The sequence below is a fragment of the Podarcis cretensis genome (assembly GCF_951804945.1).
Source record: "Podarcis cretensis genome assembly, chromosome: 1".
Classification (NCBI taxonomy): Eukaryota; Metazoa; Chordata; class Lepidosauria; order Squamata; family Lacertidae; genus Podarcis; species Podarcis cretensis.
Window position 1 is genome coordinate 79,493,535 of NC_137170.1, and position 18,869 is coordinate 79,512,403.

The 18,869-nt window shown below is 42.4% G+C and overlaps 1 protein-coding gene across 1 annotated transcript in view; it reads right to left on the reverse strand.

Annotated features, from left to right (window-relative positions):
• Window positions 1-17,925, reverse strand: part of EPS8L2 (EPS8 signaling adaptor L2) — a 99,088-nt gene extending 81,163 nt beyond the window's left edge. Inside the window, exon 1 of the mRNA XM_079970901.1 lies at window positions 17,233-17,925. The gene's annotated coding sequence lies outside the window, so the exon portion shown is untranslated. The remainder of the gene's footprint in view (window positions 1-17,232) is intronic.
• Between the last annotated feature and the right edge of the window lie 944 nt (window positions 17,926-18,869).

Here is an 18,869-nt window from a genome sequence, read left to right on the forward strand (position 1 = left end):
TATTTAATACATAAATAACCTTTTAAAAGGAAAAGAAATCTTAAAAGGATCTTAGTTTAAGAAACAAACAGCTTTTGAAAAGTCTTCCCAGAAAATGTTCTGTTTCTACCAGCTAGATGCTTTTTCACTGCTCTTGACCTTCTTAACCTTAGGAAGAAGATATGGCTCATTTTACTATTTATCCACCCTTAATTTGTAGGGTCAGTGTAACCTTGGCTGTCAGCCTGTAATTCCCTTTTTACGACTTTGAGAATTGTTTTCTGCTATAAATCAGGGGGGCCCCTTGTCTAGGAGTAAAAATATCTTGCCAAGGTTTTTAAGCAACTGGTCTCCTGGCATAAAATATTTGAAAATCATTAAGCTTTTTAAGATACAGGCCCTGATTAAACATATAAGCTTTAATAAAAATGCAGGCTTATGATTAGATGCCTCAATTGCATCATTGCACCCACTCACCATTCATACTCATTTGTCTCATTCACAATGAAATTCCTACACAGATATCCTATGTGATACCGATAATCTGAAATGTGCTGCTGCATGTAAATACGTCTTAATACCAGTAAATCAAACATGACGACAGCAGCCGTGTAGCACAGTCCGAAGTATTTCATCAGAAATAAGTCCTGCTGAGCCTTGATTATTGATTAAAGCTCTATATAAGGCATTAATAATGTAATTGCCTTATTAACAGCTCTGCAGCAGATATCTTAACAAAGCTTTGAAGCAGTGTTTCTGCTAGGGCAGGGGAAGAAAGAGAAAATCTGGAGGCGGAGTTGCACTTTAGGGGACAATGCAGAGTTAATTTATTCTGCCTGAATGCAGTGTAAGTGCAATTAAATGCAGGCATGGGAAAACTTTGTCCTTCTCAGTTTTGCTGAACTATTAATCCCAGCCCCAACAAGCATGGCGAACGGACAGGAATGATGGCAGTTGTCGTTCAGCAACATGTGAAGAGCCAAATGTCCCTTGCATTTGGGCTAATCCCATAAGAAGTGTACTCGAGATTGAAGCCTCAGTTTTCTTAATGCCATTCAGTATTGCAGCAACAGAATCATAATATGATTTAGAAGACATCCGAAGGTAGCCCTGTTTAGAGAAGTTTTTAATGTTTGATGTTTTATTGTGTTCTTAATATCCTGTTGGAAGCTGCCCAGAGTTGCTGGGGAGGCCTGGTCAGATGGGCGGGGTATAAATAATAAAATTATTATCATCATTATTATTATTTGCTTGTTTCCCACATATAAAGTATCCTTCTAATGTTCCATGTTCATAAGTTTGTTTATTTGAGCCCCTGTCCATTTTTCCTCTTGAACCGCTTCAGCATCCCACAATGAAGGGAACAAGCAGTGAAGTTGTGACAGATGAAAGGGTTAGTGGTACAGTCATACCTTGGAAGTTGAACAGAATCCATTCAAAACACGGCTTCTGATTGGCTGCAGGAAGCTCCTGCGGCCAATCAAAAGCCGCAGAAGGCCCGTCGGATGCTCGGCTTCCGAAAGAACGTTAGAAAACTGGAACAGTCATTTCTGGGTTTCGATTGTTCAGGAGCCAAAACGTCCGAGTTCCAGGGCGTTCAACAACCAAGGAATGACTGTAATGTCAATGGTGAGGGGGGGATTATGATCTTTCATTTAAAAGAAAGGGGATCAAACACCACTTTCTTGCAGGAAATGTTTTGCCTGGGAACATAAACAGCACCAGACCAATCCCATCTCTCTTCCCAAACCTATTTGTATCATTAGAACTTCTGGGTTACCTGGAAGGTGGGTGTTGTGTATTGCACATTGCCAATTAAAGATTTGGGATCTTTAAAACACATCTGAAGCACATTCTTTCACTTAAAGAATTCTGGGCACTGTGGTTCACCCCTCACCGAGTTACAGTTCCCAGCAACTCTTAACTAACTACAGCGCCCAGAATTCTTTAAGGGGAATATACTGTACTTTAGCTGTGTATGCAGATTAACAGCACCTCAAGTCTAAGTTACGCACGTCTGCTGGAGCTAAGGTCTTGCTCAGTAGAGTCAGGAAGCTATCTGGGCTGCAATACTCACATTAGGAAAGGAAAGGATAAACAGAACATTTATAAGGCAAAATATATGCCAAGCAAGTAATCCCTGTAAATAAGGGTGAAAGAAAGAGACCTAAAGAAGGCTCAGTGTGGATGCTGTGTTTTTGTTGTTGTTGTCTGTGTTGTTGTTTTTTAAAGCAAATGAAAATTTGAAGCAAATAGAGGCTTGCTGTGAGATGTGGAAATGCAATAAAATGAGTGTGAGTAGTACAGAAGATTCCTATACCATACATGTTCCCTCCATTTCAGGGGCATATTGCTAGTTATTTAACAAATGTAGACAGGTCAGTAAATTCCTCTGCCCAATGCTTTTCAAGCAATACTAAGCTTCCCAAGCTTAATGTAATATTTAATATACAACATTTAAGTAGTCACACCTCTCACTGAATTATAGTATCTGATATACTATAGTTATTTTTGTAGATTAAAAATAATGGCTCCGATGAATGGAAGGGAGGTAAATGTTCTCTTTTAGTGGTAGTCACTTCACCGTGCTAATTAACTCTATATGCATTAATTAAAACATATATACATGCATACATACAATCTGGCTTTCAAGTTTCGCTCCACCTATTATTAACTATGATGCAACTGCTAAGAGTTTGCCATTGGCAGAGATGCCTTGTGGACATGAATGAACTCAGCTTTTGGTTGTCATCCCTAATTTGTTATCTGATTCCTGAAATTATATGTAAAGCTTCTAATAGAGACTGTAGCTACAAGGTAATTGAATTTAGGTTTGCATCTCTTAGCACAGTCCAGACACCAGGACTAAATAAAATAGACCACACTGAATTCTCAGATCAAAAACATTATAAGAAAGACGGGATGGAGTGGCACTCCAATGACTCTAAGAACAAGCAACAAACACTAAAAAAAACCAACAAGATTAAATTATAGGAAATAAATGGGGGGGGAGCGTATGATCTTAAAGAGAGCATCAAAGGGAAGGGCTGGATGGATTTATGCTCCAACTGCTCTATCAGAACTCTTTAAATAATCTTCCTGCTCCTTAGAAACAGAACTTGCATAAGAGTAAGAAGCACATGACCAAGGCTGTCTATTTGTTTCAACATTCCTTCCCCAAAGCACTGGAACAAGAGATTTGGCTAAAACATTTCATCCAGTTACAAGCTTGATCTGGCAGTCACACAAACCCACTGCACACCTGTAGAATCTCTGCAGAAGAGGGAGGCAAGATTGTGAGTGTCTATGGCATGCTCTTGGTTCCCCAAACACAATCTTCTTGAGGGTTCAGAATGCAGTGTCTGACTCCAGCTACAGTGATAGAGGAAACTGTCAGGGAACTGCCATCAGGGCCGGAGGGAGAGAGCGAGCTCCAGAGGGATTCCAGAGAGCGTCCCGGGATGGGGAGAGGCAGCCCATCTTCTGGGGAAGGGAATCAGCGTAGCACCAGTGGAGAAGGGGGGCAGATGGGGGAATCGGCGAGGCAGTCCCATGACTCCTTGCCGGGGACCAGTGGGGAGAGTAAGGGTCCTCCGCTGCCCACACCCTCCTTGCGCAGAAGGCTGCCGCGCAGGGAAAGTAGGAGGAGACTAGGTGTCAAAGAGCTTCTTTGCTGGAAGAAGTTCAAGAAACGCCCACTGACGGATTCTGCCAGCGATTGAGACAGCCACAGGTGAGTGGCTGTCCGGACAGAAAAGGTTCACTCAGGCAACCCAGCCAGGTGTTGGCACTGGTTTACGCACGAGCAACCCCTAGAACCATTACAGAAACCTTTCCCCCCACTTCTGTGCACACAGAGCAAGTGAGGAGTAGCAAAAATCGAAGGCAATGTGAGTAGCAAGCCAACTCCTCACCTCCCTCTTATCATTGTGAATGCAGCAATTACTTTTTGCAGAAACACACCCATACATCATTGTTCATGGGGTTTGAGCCTTCCAGCTCAACACAGGGGTGGCTACTTTCCTATCCTGCCAGTCTTTCATTTTTAGCTCTTGCTCACATCCTCTGTGTGTATATATATATATGTTTGGATATTTGCTAACAATCCATACTCAGTTGTAACTTGGCACATGCTATGTCCACTGGGGAGTGGCACTTTAACAAAACAAACAGGCGCTGCTTTGGCTAGGCTGGTGGCAGGACTGGCACACAGGCGTTCTGTGTTTGACGTTCTAGACCACAGACCAGGTAGCGGCTTTGACAGTTCCAGACACAGTTTTGCACCCAGTAGCATCAAGTTTCTGAAGGAAATCCTCTCGAGAGCACCAAAGGAGCAGGCAGCCTAGGACCAAGACATTGTGATGAAGATGAAAGAATTGTAGGAAGTTTTTTTAAGGGAAAACTGACAGGAAGTGATATAACCATATCCTGTCCAAGTATGTACTCAATGGTTAACTCTCTGGTGCTGTGATATGGAGCCTGTCGTATTACCAGAACAGGCCAATGTTTTTTGTACTGCATTGCTAGATGGTGCTAAAAACATTTCATTAGGTTTGTGGGTGTGGCAAGCTTCCCAAACAGAGCCTGAGTCCCAAAAGACGAGAACTGCCTTTCTAGAGGGGTCAACCATGTTAGCCTTTTGCAGAAAAACAAACAAAACATTGTGGCACCTTAAAAGACTGCCACATTTATTATAGCACAAGCTTTCATGAACTACTGTCCCCTTTGAATCACTTTCCTGAGCTTCAGGTATATACACATTTCATGGGGAGTGGGAAATTTTGGACAGAGAAATCAGAAGGAAATGAAACACAGAAAGGAATATATTGTATGGTACTCATGTGACCTTGAACACAGCCCTTGATCTCCACCCACCCTACCACACACATTTCATGGAAGTCAATGGGATTTCAGTGCCTTAATTGTCCCTGCTTGTCGCAGATTGTGGGAAGAGACGGGTGAAAGCAGATACGTATTGCTATAGTTCCAGGGCAGGAGACTCTGTTCCTGCATGATGGCAGATATTCCCTGTGCTGTTGATGAATCAAGTCCTGTGTGCAAAGCAGGAGGCAGAAACCTTCCATGACAGCACATAGCGAAGGAGGCAATTGTTAACCCACACCCTTCTCATAACCCCAAGTCACGACTGGCTCCACCATTCCCTAAAGCAGCATGAACAAGCTCCCACTTCTCTCCTGAGAACCAGGAAATGTAGCTGTTTCAAACTCTAAGCAAACCAAGTTCAGGCTTTTATCTTTGCATTTATTCCCTGGAGAACCATGACAGTTCACAAAACCCAAGCCTAGTAGGTGTGGTGGAGCAATAAGAAGGGGGGAAAGGATGGGTAATTCCATCTCCTTAGGAGCAAAAGTTTACCTTGGTGTACCAAGTAGCAACCATGCAACACTTCATATTCAGTTCAAGAAACCAAAAATGAATTTATTACGGATCAAGCATCCTGGAGAGATTGATGGAACACCTTTACAGCACAAAATATAAGTCAATACTTGATTCTCAGTTGTGCACTTCCAACATGCCAGTCTGTGCCCACCAAAGTACCTGTATCCTAAGAGTAGACCTTAAGATAGAAGCAAAGGCTTGAAGCTATCTCCATCCTTCTTTTACCCTCTCTTTCTGGGGTGGGCAAGAGAATCTGTTTATTACTTGGAACCTTCCGTTGCCAGACTTTCCCACACCCCAACACATAAACAAACACCTCTTTTTCCAAATGCTAGATTGAAAAAATAGGTTGAAACCAAAACCTTTCAGCTCATAGTCAAAAGGCTACCTTAAAGCATGGCCCACTTTCTAAAAAATGGCCTTGTTACATTAATTGAGTCAAGTAACACCTCACTGCAGTAAAGCTGGAACAAAAAAATGCCTTCTGAGGGAGGTCTTTTATTCCAGGGTGTCAGGGGTCAGCAAACTTTTTCAGAAGGGGGCCAGTCCACTGTCCCTCAGATCTTGTGGGGGGCCGGACTATATTTTGAAAAAAATATATGAACGAATTCCTATGCCCCACAAACAACCCAGAGATGCATTTTAAATAAAAGGACACATTCCACTCATGTAAAAACACACTGATTTCCGGACTGTCCACAGGCCAGATGTAGAAGGTGATTGGGCCGCATCTGGCCCCCAGGCCTTAGTTTGCCTATTCATGTGCTACAGTGTGCAACACACTGTCACACTGATCATGGTGGGGCAATGCAAATGTGAAACAAGAATATTCTTCCTCCAGGGAGCTCAAACTGCAGGAATCCTCCAAATTCTGGAATATGTTCAGAGCATTGTCCATCACAGCAGAAAATGCTGGTGCAGTTATACCCTTTACGTCATGCTATTTCAGCCTTCTCCAACCTGATATCCTCCAGAAGTTTTTGACTACAACTCCCATCAGTCTCAGCCAGTATATGACAGCTCAGACTGAAAGCAACTAGTGTTCAAAACATCTAGAGGATGTCAGGTTTAAGGCGGTCACACTACTCACAGTAAGTTAAAACCCACACCAAATGACACATTTGTTCTAATGTATTGTTATAACATTGAAATTGGTGTTTGAGACACTGGCTGTGCCCAGATACCACATTTTTATCATGTTAGTAATGAGCCTAGCCTTCACTGGACTTGTAAATGTGGAGAGGAGGAATTAAGAAGCGTTTGCTTCCAACTTCCAATTTCAGTTTGTGCCATTTCTGTTATGCTCAACCCCCAAACACAGTTAATTTTAACTATGGGCTATTTAGACAACACTGCTTCATAAGCCAGTTTGAAGTTGGCTTGTTTTAAACAAACCATACCTAAGCTTAAATACCATTTGTCAGATTCAGATGACATAACAAGCTGAAAATGAAAAAAAGGAAGTGAAAACGCTCAACCACCTTCTTGTAGCAACACTGGAGGGCCGGGGGGCGGGGGAGAGAAGAGTTTCTGAATCTGGGGGAGCAGGAGGCTACGCTTGTTTCCATCACAATAAACCATGGTTTACTGTGATGTTTGAGCTGAAGCACTCTGTACTGCATAAATTCATGAGCTAATTTGACTTTGTCAGAAGGCAGTAATCCTACCCAGACATTCAAAATCCTTCACCATTCTCCAGGGTTCTGCATGGGGGGGGGGCAGCCTACACAAAAAAAGAGAAGCCTCCCTGCTTTCAGAAGTCATCCCCATAGCTACTGGAGAGAGGTGGGCATAGTGACCGGGTAGCAAGGGGAGGTGGGTGCAGAGTTAGCTTGCTTGTCCACTTTCCCTCCTGATTTGAGGGACTTGGAAAACCAGAAGATATGTAGTGTATTCATCCTTTGTGGGCATCCCAGAGGAAAACGGATGCCAAAAGTATACGCATTTGTCAAAAAGGCAGGAAGTATGATGATGGGAGTTTTGAGGGAGTAGTAGACACAGATCCAGGAAGTCAGGCCAAGAGTGAAGTCTGAGAAAGAATTATTTTTACACCAAGCACGCAGTCAGGCTGGAATAACCCACCCAGGGCAGCCACAAAAGCTTTTAATCACTGCAGAAAATGTAGAAAAGGGTGTAGTTGTATAGCTAGTTTGACCTCCCTTCCTGGCTTCCCCACCCACAATATTTGGTGGTACTGTGCAGCTCAATAAAATGAGAAAAATGGACTGGTGTGTACATTTCCTGCCTTTCTATCCAAAGTGACAGAGGTAGCAAGGGATGGGGGTTCAGGGATGGTTCAGATTTTAGTGCAAACCTATTTAATTTGCACTTTCGAACACAATATGCAAACCAAAACTGAACTACATTGCTCTGAATTTTGGGACCAGGTCTCCAAATAAATAATGTATATATTTTAGAAAGAAGAGTGCATAAAATGCATATATTGCAGGAAATAACATACAAAATGCATTAGGGAAAACTGTTAGCAGTGCCTACTACAGTGTATAATACTGGCATATCTAAATTATTTTATTCCCAACTTCCCCATCTTTCTCTCCCCCTCCATTCCTTATCATTTTAAAAAAGTTTTTATTAAGGTATACACAACTAGTAACAAAGGGATGAAAAATGAAATGTTTGTAAATCCAAAATTTTGATGGTTTAAACTATTATTTACCTGTATTCCCCAGTTTAAGCATCGTAAGTCATTATGTATCATGTTGTAATTGTTACTGCTCTGGTTTTCTCCAGCAACTCTGTCTACAACTTCAAAGTTTGTTTTCAATTTTATTTTACATTTTATTTTATTATTGTTCTTTTACTCAGTTGTTGTATGTGACCAAATTTGTATTTCTAGGCAACAATATATATTTTTTTATAATGATAACCAATAAAAAACAAAAACTATCTATGGCATTTCAAACTGTGGAGGGTATTGGGTTTTTTTGTTTTGTTACTATGTTATGTATTTTTGTGTTTTTACATTGTAAACCACCCTGTGATCTTCAGATGAATGGCTGTATAAAAATTTAATAAATAAATATTAATTTGATTTAAAAATAGGAGAAACTCTTTGCAAAAGGAAAAAAGACTTTTAAGAGCAACAATATATCGGATGGAACATCATACAGTATTGAAAATAGATTGTAGGTAGATACCAGGACTGTTTTATTTTCTGAATACGGCAGCCAAGTGTGGAATTTTGTACCCCCAGAACAAAACCCACTGAAATTGATGCAACAGATTCTGTGAAATCAACAGCCTTCCAGGGATGAAATCAATCCCTGACAATCCTTTAGCATGTCAGAGTCTAAACTACCTAGCACAGATGTGAGGTTCTTGCAGATGTGGACAATTTAGCAGCACTCAATCATCATTAGTACAGTGGTACCTCGGGTTAAGTACTTAATTTGTTCTGGAGGTCCGTTCTTAACCTGAAACTGTTCTTAACCGCTTTAGCTAATGGGGCCTCCCACTGCTGCCGCCACGCGATTTCTGTTCTCATCCTGAAGCAAAGTTCTTAACCCGAGGTAATATTTCTGGGTTAGCGTAGTCTGTAACCTGAAGCGTATGTAACCCGAGGTACCACTGTATTCTACTTTAAGCAGGAAGTGGAATAGTAATGCTGCTTTCAGACATCTGGCATCCAGATAACTTTCTGTAGCCAAGAAACCAGTTCCACCCCTCCTCCCTATTTATTCATCAGTCCCAAATGTTGGTAAGAGGGTAATTTTCATTGGACCACTGTCTATGGAAATGGTTAAAATACTTCTTCTCTCCACCTGCCACATAGCTCATTACTATCTCCCCCCCTCACTGCAATCTAAATCATGACACCATTGCAATTGGGGAGTTGGGGGAAGAGACATGAAAAACAGATATAAAACAGATACAAGAGAATTCGGTTTGGAAAAAGAAAGGCTAAACAGCATAGATTCCAAGCGCAATAGGCCATCTACACTCAGAGAAACTGTGCCCTCTATATCATGGGTTTTCTATATTGATGGGTTTTCTGAGCTCTGGATAAATGTAACCTGAGCAGGGAAAACGTGAGATGAGGATGCTTTGTTTATGATGTCATGCAAATACTCCATAAAAAGTGAGTAAACGAAGCATAGGTATTTCACAGTAAATGTCCAGTGGTCTTCAGGAGACTATAAACAGGAACCAATAAAAATTTGAATGATAAGTAATTTAAAACACAATAATATTCTAAAACCATACACAACATACAAACCCTTTCCCCTGCATCAGTTTAAAAGTTATCTCTTTAATAAATGGGACTTTTAAGATACAGTAACAGGTTTGAATCACAAAGCTGGTATCCTCCTGTTGCTTGCATTAAGGGGCAGCTGAAAGAACTGTTGCGTTTCAAGATACCAAACCAAACACATACCCGCTTCTTCACCATACACCTACTACAGTTGCAAAACAAAATATGATTTTGTAACACACTTTCAACTAAAATTGAAAGCATATTTTGCTTGCAAAAGCAGAGGGTTCTAATACCAAAAGCTTCTGGGTGAACCATTTCCATAAGGCAAAAAGCCTCCCTAGGTAATTTCTGCTGCAATACTGAGTCACTATTAATACAGAAACCTATTGCAGACAACCAGCTTTTCCTGTTCCCTCAACACAAACAGCTTGCATAGTGATCATTCAAGTGCTATGAAGAGTAAGAATCTTCCACCCTAAGTCTAGCCGATATATCAAGAATTCTCCAGCTGTGCCATTCAGTTTGCCCTGTTCGGCACTATCTTTTCTAGTCCTGCTTCTCCCCTTGCAGAGGACTTAGATGGACATGAAAACCAATCGAGCAAGCAGCAATGCCTAACAACACAATGAAATGGGTTGTCTCCAGCTTTGTCAAGCTCAAAGCACACACATTGAAATCAATGCACATGACTAACTTAGGCTCTTTGGCCAGATGGTTAACAAGTCCTGCTGGCACAACAGGGTTTCTCTCCTGCTCCCTTCCTACAGCCTGCAAATTGGCTCAGGGTTCGATAGGAGCGCACACACCAAAACAGAGTGCAGCGGGAGGAGAAGGGGGATTGTTTTGCCTGGCAAGCTGACACGCTTGCACTGACGGAATTCCTGCTACGCTGAATTCCTGCCCTTAATTTCAATAGGCCTACTCCGAGTTTGACCAACTTTGGATACAACCGAACAGTTCCCATACCTTTTAAGAATTGTGTAGAAGAGGAAACTGAGCTGGTTTTCTCATACTTGTGCCACTGCAACATAAGCTGTGCCTTCCTAAAACCCCTCTGCTATAGAACAACTAAAGGGACCAGAACGTTGTCCTTCATTTCGTCGTATCCAAGGAGTCTGGCCAGGATGCCGCTTATTTTCACTAACAAGTGATTAAATTAAGGCTAGATGGCTACACCCTTGCATTTATCTGAAAAGGGCTCAGTTCCAACCAGCACCTGCTTGTATAGTATCTGTTGCTCCACTGCTCCTAATTATACTGTTGGCTACCAAATCCACAATAACTGCCCCATACATCTTGCTGCCTGGATGTTTGACCCCCTTAGGCATAAGCTACAGACCTCTTTAACAGGTCTCATCATTTCTCTCCCAATATACTATCACAGAAAAATTAGACTACACAAAATTGATCATGTATAGCAGCCTTCCCCAACCTAGTGCCCTCCAGATGTTTTGGACTACAAGTTCCATTAGCCCCTACCAATACAGGGAGGATGGGAGTTATAGTCCTAAGCACTGGGAGAGCACCAGGTTGAGAAAGGCTGCTGTATAGTAACAACTCTTACCCATCCCATCCAAGGGACTTTTCCATCCCAACAGCCTTGAAAGCTGTACATATCGGCCAGCCTGTACCAAATCACTCTTGGCACATTGTATATGTTTTTATTGATTTTATTTTTAATTGTGTTGCAACCTAGGCTCCTATGGGAGGAAGAGCAGGATAGAAATGGAATGAAACGAATGAATATATGAAGAATTCACCCTTTCTTCTTCATGAGAGCTACTAGAAGCTATGGATTTGTTTAGACTGGCTTTGAATCACCACCATCTCATTTCCCAAAACCTCTAGCTTGCCTTCCTATTGGACTAGGGCAGCCAGATGCAAAGGACAACAGAACCCTTGCATCTCAATTGTTGTGCAGAAGCTACACAGCTCCAGCAGGTGTTGCTTCTACATGACCCTATCCTTTTTTTTAATCTGGCCACCCTGAGGTTGACCCCTTCATATTTAGCTCCCTATCTCCTGCATAGCTCTAGCCCACGAGACATTTCCCTCGATGATTCCTCCATGTCAGCCAGTCATTATTGTTCCAACAAAGAGTCATACAACAAGAGAAGAATGTAGTAAAGCAGTAATAATTATGACAAAACAGATATTCACAATAGCAGTTAAATTTAACCAATTTATTGCACTACTGAGAAGGTGGAAAATTGGCTTGGACTTTAGAAGCTACCAAGGCAAATCTCACCACTGCTAATAGGGCCACTCTATAATGAGAAGTCAGCAGAAAATCAATGTTCTGCAATTAGATTTCCCCTCAAGGGCTGGATCTAAAAATGTTATGCAAACTGCAGGGGGAAATAGGACAAGAAAAGGAGGTGTGTCCCATACAAAACCACTGCCACAAGGGCAGCCTGTGTCAACCCGCTGGTAAAGACAGAGGGGCTGGACGGGCAGAATCCTAGAGTCTGGCCATATTGCTTGACCTGCCATTAAGCAGAGAAGCTGAACCTGAAAAGACATATGTTTATGATGCTTTCCTCCCAGGTCTCTCTCCCCCTGCTCCCCCCCCCCCACATGTTACACCCTGGCTCTCTTGATTGTCTGAGTCATTAATATGAGTGGGATGTAATGCCTCTGTAAGCTCTACTGAAATTAGTTTTCTTGAACCATAAACAGGGCTTGGGTAGGTGAATTTCTTGATGGTTTGGACCCAGCAAAATGGGCTTCCTCTATTGTTGTGTCCTGGCAGTCTTTCTAGCTTAACTAAATATGCTTCTGAAGAGGAACAGCTGGACACACTGCAAATATTACACATATTATAGCTTGCATTAATAGGACAGTTGCTAACCATCTGACTACTACTGTCATTCACAAAACTAATAAAACATATGTGTCATTTGTTGTGAGAAGAGCTTTCATCCAAGCGTTCAAGGGTGACAACTTGGATTAACTCTAAAATTTGTATACCTTCTAAACAAAAACTACAAGCCAAGTGATAAAATGGCAAGAGCTGGCAATGTCTCTGGAGCTTGGCACAAACTTGCTTCTTGTTTCTGTATCTGTACAGAAAAAGAACACAAACGCAGTGGAAGGCATTGCTGATGACACACAACCACGTTTTTCAAACACTAGTATCAACTACATACACTGAAAAGGGGCTAGTGGTGAGGTGGCTAATTGTGGCAGTCATAGAATTATAGAATCTTAGAGCTGAAAGGGGTCCAAGGATCATCTAGTCCAACCCCCTGCAATGCAGAAATCTCAGCTGAAGCATCCATGACAGATGGCCATCCAACCTCTGCTTAAAAACCACGAAGGAAGGAGAGTCCATCACCTCTTGTGGGAGTCTGTCCCACTGCCAAACACCTCTGACTGTCAGAAAGTTTTTCCGAATGTTTACTCGGAATCTCAATTCTTGTAACTTGAAGCCATTGCCTCAAGTCTACCCTCAAGAGCAGGAGAAAACAAGCATGCTTCTTCTTCCTTATGACAGTCCTTAAGTTATTTGACGATGGCTATCATCCCCTCCTCTCAGTCTCCTCTTTTCCAGGCTAAACATACCCAGCTCTTTCAAGCAGTTCTGGTAAGCCTTAGTTTCCAGACCCTTGATCATCATGGTTGCCCTCTCTGCACATGTTCCAGTTTGTCAATATACTTTGGACACAGCATTCCAGGTGTATTCTGACCAAAGCAGAATAGAGTGGTACTATTGCTTCCTTTGATTTGGACACTATACTTCTGTTGATGCAGCCTAGAAAAGCATTAGCTTTTTTTGCTGCTGCATCACACTGTTGACTCATGTTAAGCTTGTGGTCCACCAAGACACCTAGATCCTTTTCATATGTACTGCTAGTAAACCAGGTGTCCCCCATCCTATATTTGTGCATCTAATTCTTCCTGCCTAGGTGCAGAACCTTACATTTGTCCCTATTGAAATTCATTTTGTTAGCCTGTGGCCAGTTCTCCAATCTGTTAAGGTCATTTTGAATTCGGATTCTGTCTTTCTTTTGCAGGATTAGCTACCCCTCCCAGTTTGGTGTCATCTGCAAATTTGATAAGCATCCCTTCAATTCCTTCATCCAACTCATCTAAAAAGATGTTGAACATCACCTTCACATGACTGTCATTTGGGGTTAATTGGATACTTTATTTCAAACCTGCAAACATCACAATACCCACTCTATTTGAATGATGACTTGCACTCCATTCTTAGAACAAGGCTGATGTGAACTGAAATGAGCAGATAGGATGAGAAAAGTGTGCAGGTGTATGAGAGATCTGCACATTCTGTGTAAATCCATTTAAATTCTGTTATCTGGGATTTGCAAATGCTCATCATAAACAGACTGATCATCTGTGGTTTTCTTAAAGCCCCATGCTGAGAGACACATTTCTCAAATGAACATATCATTTTTTAAAAAGGTTCCAAATATCAAAGGTACAAAGCAAACTGGCATAAAAGCTTGCTTTAAAAACCAAGGAAGCAAACATGACCCCTAATAATTATTTAAAATGTAATCATTACGTTGGAACAATTATGATGTCAGATGACAAGACAGCTGCCTGGTCCCACCTACCTGTCAAAGTTAGCTGTGAGGTGGGGAGAAAAAGACCTGACCCACCTTCCTGTTATGGCTCACCACTGATTAAAAGCTAGAAAAGATTCATTACTGTGTTATCCATGTGTACCCCAACTAATTATTAGCCATTGTTCATATTTCCATAAGTATTTCTCAAATGTAGCCAGCTTGGTAGTCATCATCTCATTCAGTCTTCTTTTGCAGACTATGCACTAAGCTTAAGAAATTTATTTGTCAAGGCCATCTGGGAACTTCAAGGCTGAGCAGGGATTTGAAGACAGGTTCAACACTCACTTTCATAATTTTATTACCATGTTTTTATCTGTCCAAAGTCTAGACTACTCTGGCTTTCATAATTCCATGTTCATTTTTTCATCTGTCCAAAGTCCACAGGCATGGATCTTTTGAGTGGGATAGCTTTCAGGACTTGGGGGTTCCATGGCCAGTGGCGGCACCAGGATGGAGGCTCCCTCTGAGGCTGATCTAATGACTTATTATGTTTAGTATTAACTGAAATTCTGTTGCTGTTTTTTAGATGAATTTATATTCAGCTCTTCAATATAAAAACATTTCAAACAGTTTTGCCCAACAATTTAACGTGGAAGGTACTGATTCATTAAAGCTCAAAAGGAAGGTTTGGACAACAGCCTGGATTGGAAGGATTAATGACTTGGAGTTGCTGCGTCATTAAACTTCAGATAACAGACTTGGATAACATCCCGGATTGGAATGGAGTCAGAGGAAGCTGCGCTGGTAAAAAGGCAGTTTGGAAAAATATATATTTACAAATAAAGCTGTATTCAACGGATGAAAGGATATATGACATCTGACATGATTGAGAATTGTGGAACCAGGGACGGAGAATTTTAAAGCGTGAAAATTGAGATGTGGAAAATATGGAAACAATGAGGAGAGGCAGGACTGAGATGTGGTGATATGCTTCAGAGGTCCAGACCATGGGGAACTCCGACAAATTAATAATTATAATTTGGATTATGATTTGGTCTTTTTTTAGTTTTTTATTTTAATTGGATTATGATTGGATATATAGGGTGTTTTTTATTGGAAAATTAATAAAAATGATTAAAAAAAATAAAATAAAAACATTTCCCGCTTAAGTTCCTGTCACACATTATGAACAAGTTTTATTGCTTGAATGAGTGATGCAAGATCCAGGGTGAAAAGTCAGATGGTCAAATGCCAGGTAGTCCCTTTCCACACTGTACGTCTAATCAACCGATAAAACCACCTGTTTGTCTTATCTTGCCATGTGGTAAGGAACATTTAATGACACATTAGGGGTGACCAACTGGTGACATGGTCATCTGTATTCACCCTAAGAGTGACCCTTCACATTAAAGCAGTGGCACAATAAGTGCTGCCCAGTAACTTCTTCCCAGGCTGAAGTAATAATTAGTGCCAAAAGTAATCATATGGATATTCCCAACAAATTCCATCTCTTCCTCCCAGTTGGGATATAATGGATGGGTAAGAGCTGCGCACCAACCTTACATCATGTAGTTGTGGCTTCCAGACAGTAGCAAGGCAGTGGGTGATGAAGCCATGGGGAAGCAACTCCCACACTGTTGCAGTAGCATACGAAGGGGGTGGCCCTGAGCTTTGTTTGTAGTCAGTGTGCAGGTCGCTCTGATATATCCTCCCCTCCACGCACACTATTGCATTTCACAATCCCAGCAGATTCCAACCTCTTGTTTTATAACAGGTCCTTTTAACCTAAATTAGCAATCGACTGGGACTTCTATGTAGACCATCCTTTCCCCTAGACAATGGAATAACTAGACCACACTAATACTGTGAAACAGCCTTTGCCAACTTGATGCCCTCCGGATGTTTTGCCTTACGCCTCCCATCAGCCCCACCTGATTTATGTAAATGTTCATAACATTTTGGTAAACTGGAAGCTGGAGCAATTATAACTCTTGTTAATATGGCATTCTATTCACATGACTATAGAGTGTCATGTGGTGAGCACAAAAAATCCAGAATGGATCAAACTTCTTAGGACATCTTTACACATTGTACATGGGAACAAATCCCCAAATACATGTCATCAGTGTAATTTCTGAAAGACATCCAAATGCATAACTTGTGACTTCTTACAAAATGCGTATGAGCAATTAGCATGAACTGAAAGGACGTGTGACATTTGTGTATGAAATACAAGTGTGCTGTTAATAAACAATACTCTCTTGCATCTCTTTTGTACTTGGGAACTGGATCCAGAGTACAAAATGTAAAAATTTAGCAATGACCCTCGGCAGAGTAACTTGAAATTTGTGAGTTAGGAAAGAAAGATCTGGTATGTCTCTGTTTACACTTCCAGGCAGTTACTCAGGATGGAAGAGCAGTCCAGCTGCTGCACATTATACAAAATTGCCCTAATTAAAGCCAAGGAACAATTATATCCAAGTGCCCCACTTGTCTGACAGCGCAGTGATTAGTTCCCAGGGTTTAATATCAGGCAGCATTTCAGAAAGCTCTAAATTAAGATGACTTGCATTTATTGAGAAGAATTTGTACCAGTATTTTCCATACTTAAGCAAACACACCCACCCCAGGCCACTGCCAATTTGATTTCACTAAACTAAAAACAAAACTCAACCAACATTTTCCCATGGTCGTAAGTTTGAGGTCCACTTCACAAAAGTGCAGCCAAGCAGACATAAAAGCAGAAAGAAAAAACCCCAACCAACTTTGGAATAAACTTAGCAGAGTGTCGATGAAGCTGAGCAACTGATAGCATAGCTAGACTTTGTTTTCTAACCTAGGAGTCTTCCTTTGCCAAAACAGCACTCCCTGCTGGACCTTTCCCATTTGGGCAGAGATGTTGTAGTACGCCACAAAATAACATGGAGAAAACCCTGCTCCTTCTCCCCCTAACCTCTTCCTTAGTTTTTACCAGCCCTCCCTTTCCCAAACACACTCCCTTCCTTACGCATGGGAAATATTCTTTGGAGGCTCCGTCGTCAAACGCTGAGGAGCAGGGCGGGGGAGGGGGGGGAAAGAAATTAAAAACAACAACAATTCACTTACTTTTCCCTCAGAAGCCAGTTGGACTCTCCCAGTTTCCTGGGTCCTCGTAATTCCTTTCCCACTGAGCGGCTCCCTTCCTCTTAGTCCAGCTTCCCTGCCATTCTGAAATTGGGGCTTCCTGCTCTGCTGGGCTCAGCAAAGGGCTTCCCTGAGGTGACCGCCGACCTCCCGCCCAGGGGAAACGGTGCCCGGGGCTGAGACGGGGAAGAGGAAACGACCCTCTCCGTTCGTGATGGCTCCCTCTTCTTCTCGCTCCTCCTCGCCCTCCTTTCTCCCCGTGCAGACCTCGCAGCTCCACTGAGAGCAGGTGGAAGCGCTCCCTCAGCCCAGGCAGAGGAGGAGGGAGAGGTGGAGCCACCGGCCAAAAGCAACAGGTTACTATATAACCAGGAGGCTCCGAGTCGGGGCGCCTCAGAGTTGGGTATCTCTGCTGACACCTGGTGCAACGTTGGAGAAGCAGGACTGAGCCGCTGCCTGTGGAGACAGGCGGCCAGAGGGGGCTTTCTTTTTCTTTCTCTCCGAGACTTCGGCGAGAAAGGAGGTGATTCTGCTTCAGGTTTTCCTCCTTCTCCGTCTTCTCCCCGCCCCCTTTCAGTTTGGGGAAGGGAAATGAGCAACCTGGCGACGCTGTGGGGAAAACAAACCCACGTTTGTGAAAGGCACAAGCCGCCTCTCCCCTGAGCTGGCGGCTGCCTGGCAGGCTCGCTCTGTCTGGCGAGATGTTTATCCAGCCAGAATAAGCCGGGCTCGGCCTGTCCTGGCAGCGCAAGGGTGGAAAATCTGTCGCGAGCTGGAGGGTGTGGCCACACGCATCTCTCCAACTCGGAGAAACAAAATGCAGAGGGAGAGAGTTTCACGGATTACCCAACTTTAGCAAGATGGATGGACTTGGGACTCGGAATATATCCCTCCCCCCCGCAGCCACTGACTCAAATGCCAACGAGCACAGCATAGAGCTCAGCAGTTTTGTTGCATCGATAACGTGCAAGTCTCTCTGGCTTGCAAGGGAGGGAGAGGGAAACCAGGAAAAGGGAGGTGCTGGGGTAGATAAAGTACATTTCTGTTCTTCAGTTTGAAACGGGTGGAAACACTTCCTTTGGCTTCCGGGGGTCTTGAAATGGACCCAGGGTTTGAAGCAATATACTGTGTGCCCAAACAGAAGTCCCAGCTCAAGCTAGCGCGTGCTTCCTCGGAAGTAAGTCCCATCAAGTTCTAGGAAATTAACTTCAACATGCATAAGATTAAGAGCATTTTCCCTGCTCAGCAATTTGCCAGTGGGGTCTAGCACAATGCAACACTCATAACAATAGTTACGTGGTGAGATTTTTGTCCCAACTTCTGAACAAGAAAATATGCTGCCTTTATGCAGAATTGGACTACTGGACCACTTAGCCTAATTATCAGCTACTTCCGTTTGGGGCACTACTGTGCACTTTTGTACATCATGATTTGGGCTACTCTCAAAGTGTATAGTGGCTAGACTAAAAACAGAAAAAAGGAAATACTTTTTTCATTTTGGGCACTATAAAAATGTGGGACTCAAAGCACAAAGCTAGCACTGAACATAGTCGTTTGACAGAATTAGACAAAAATATGGCAATTAATAGCCTGCAGAAGCCAAGACAAAACTACCAATG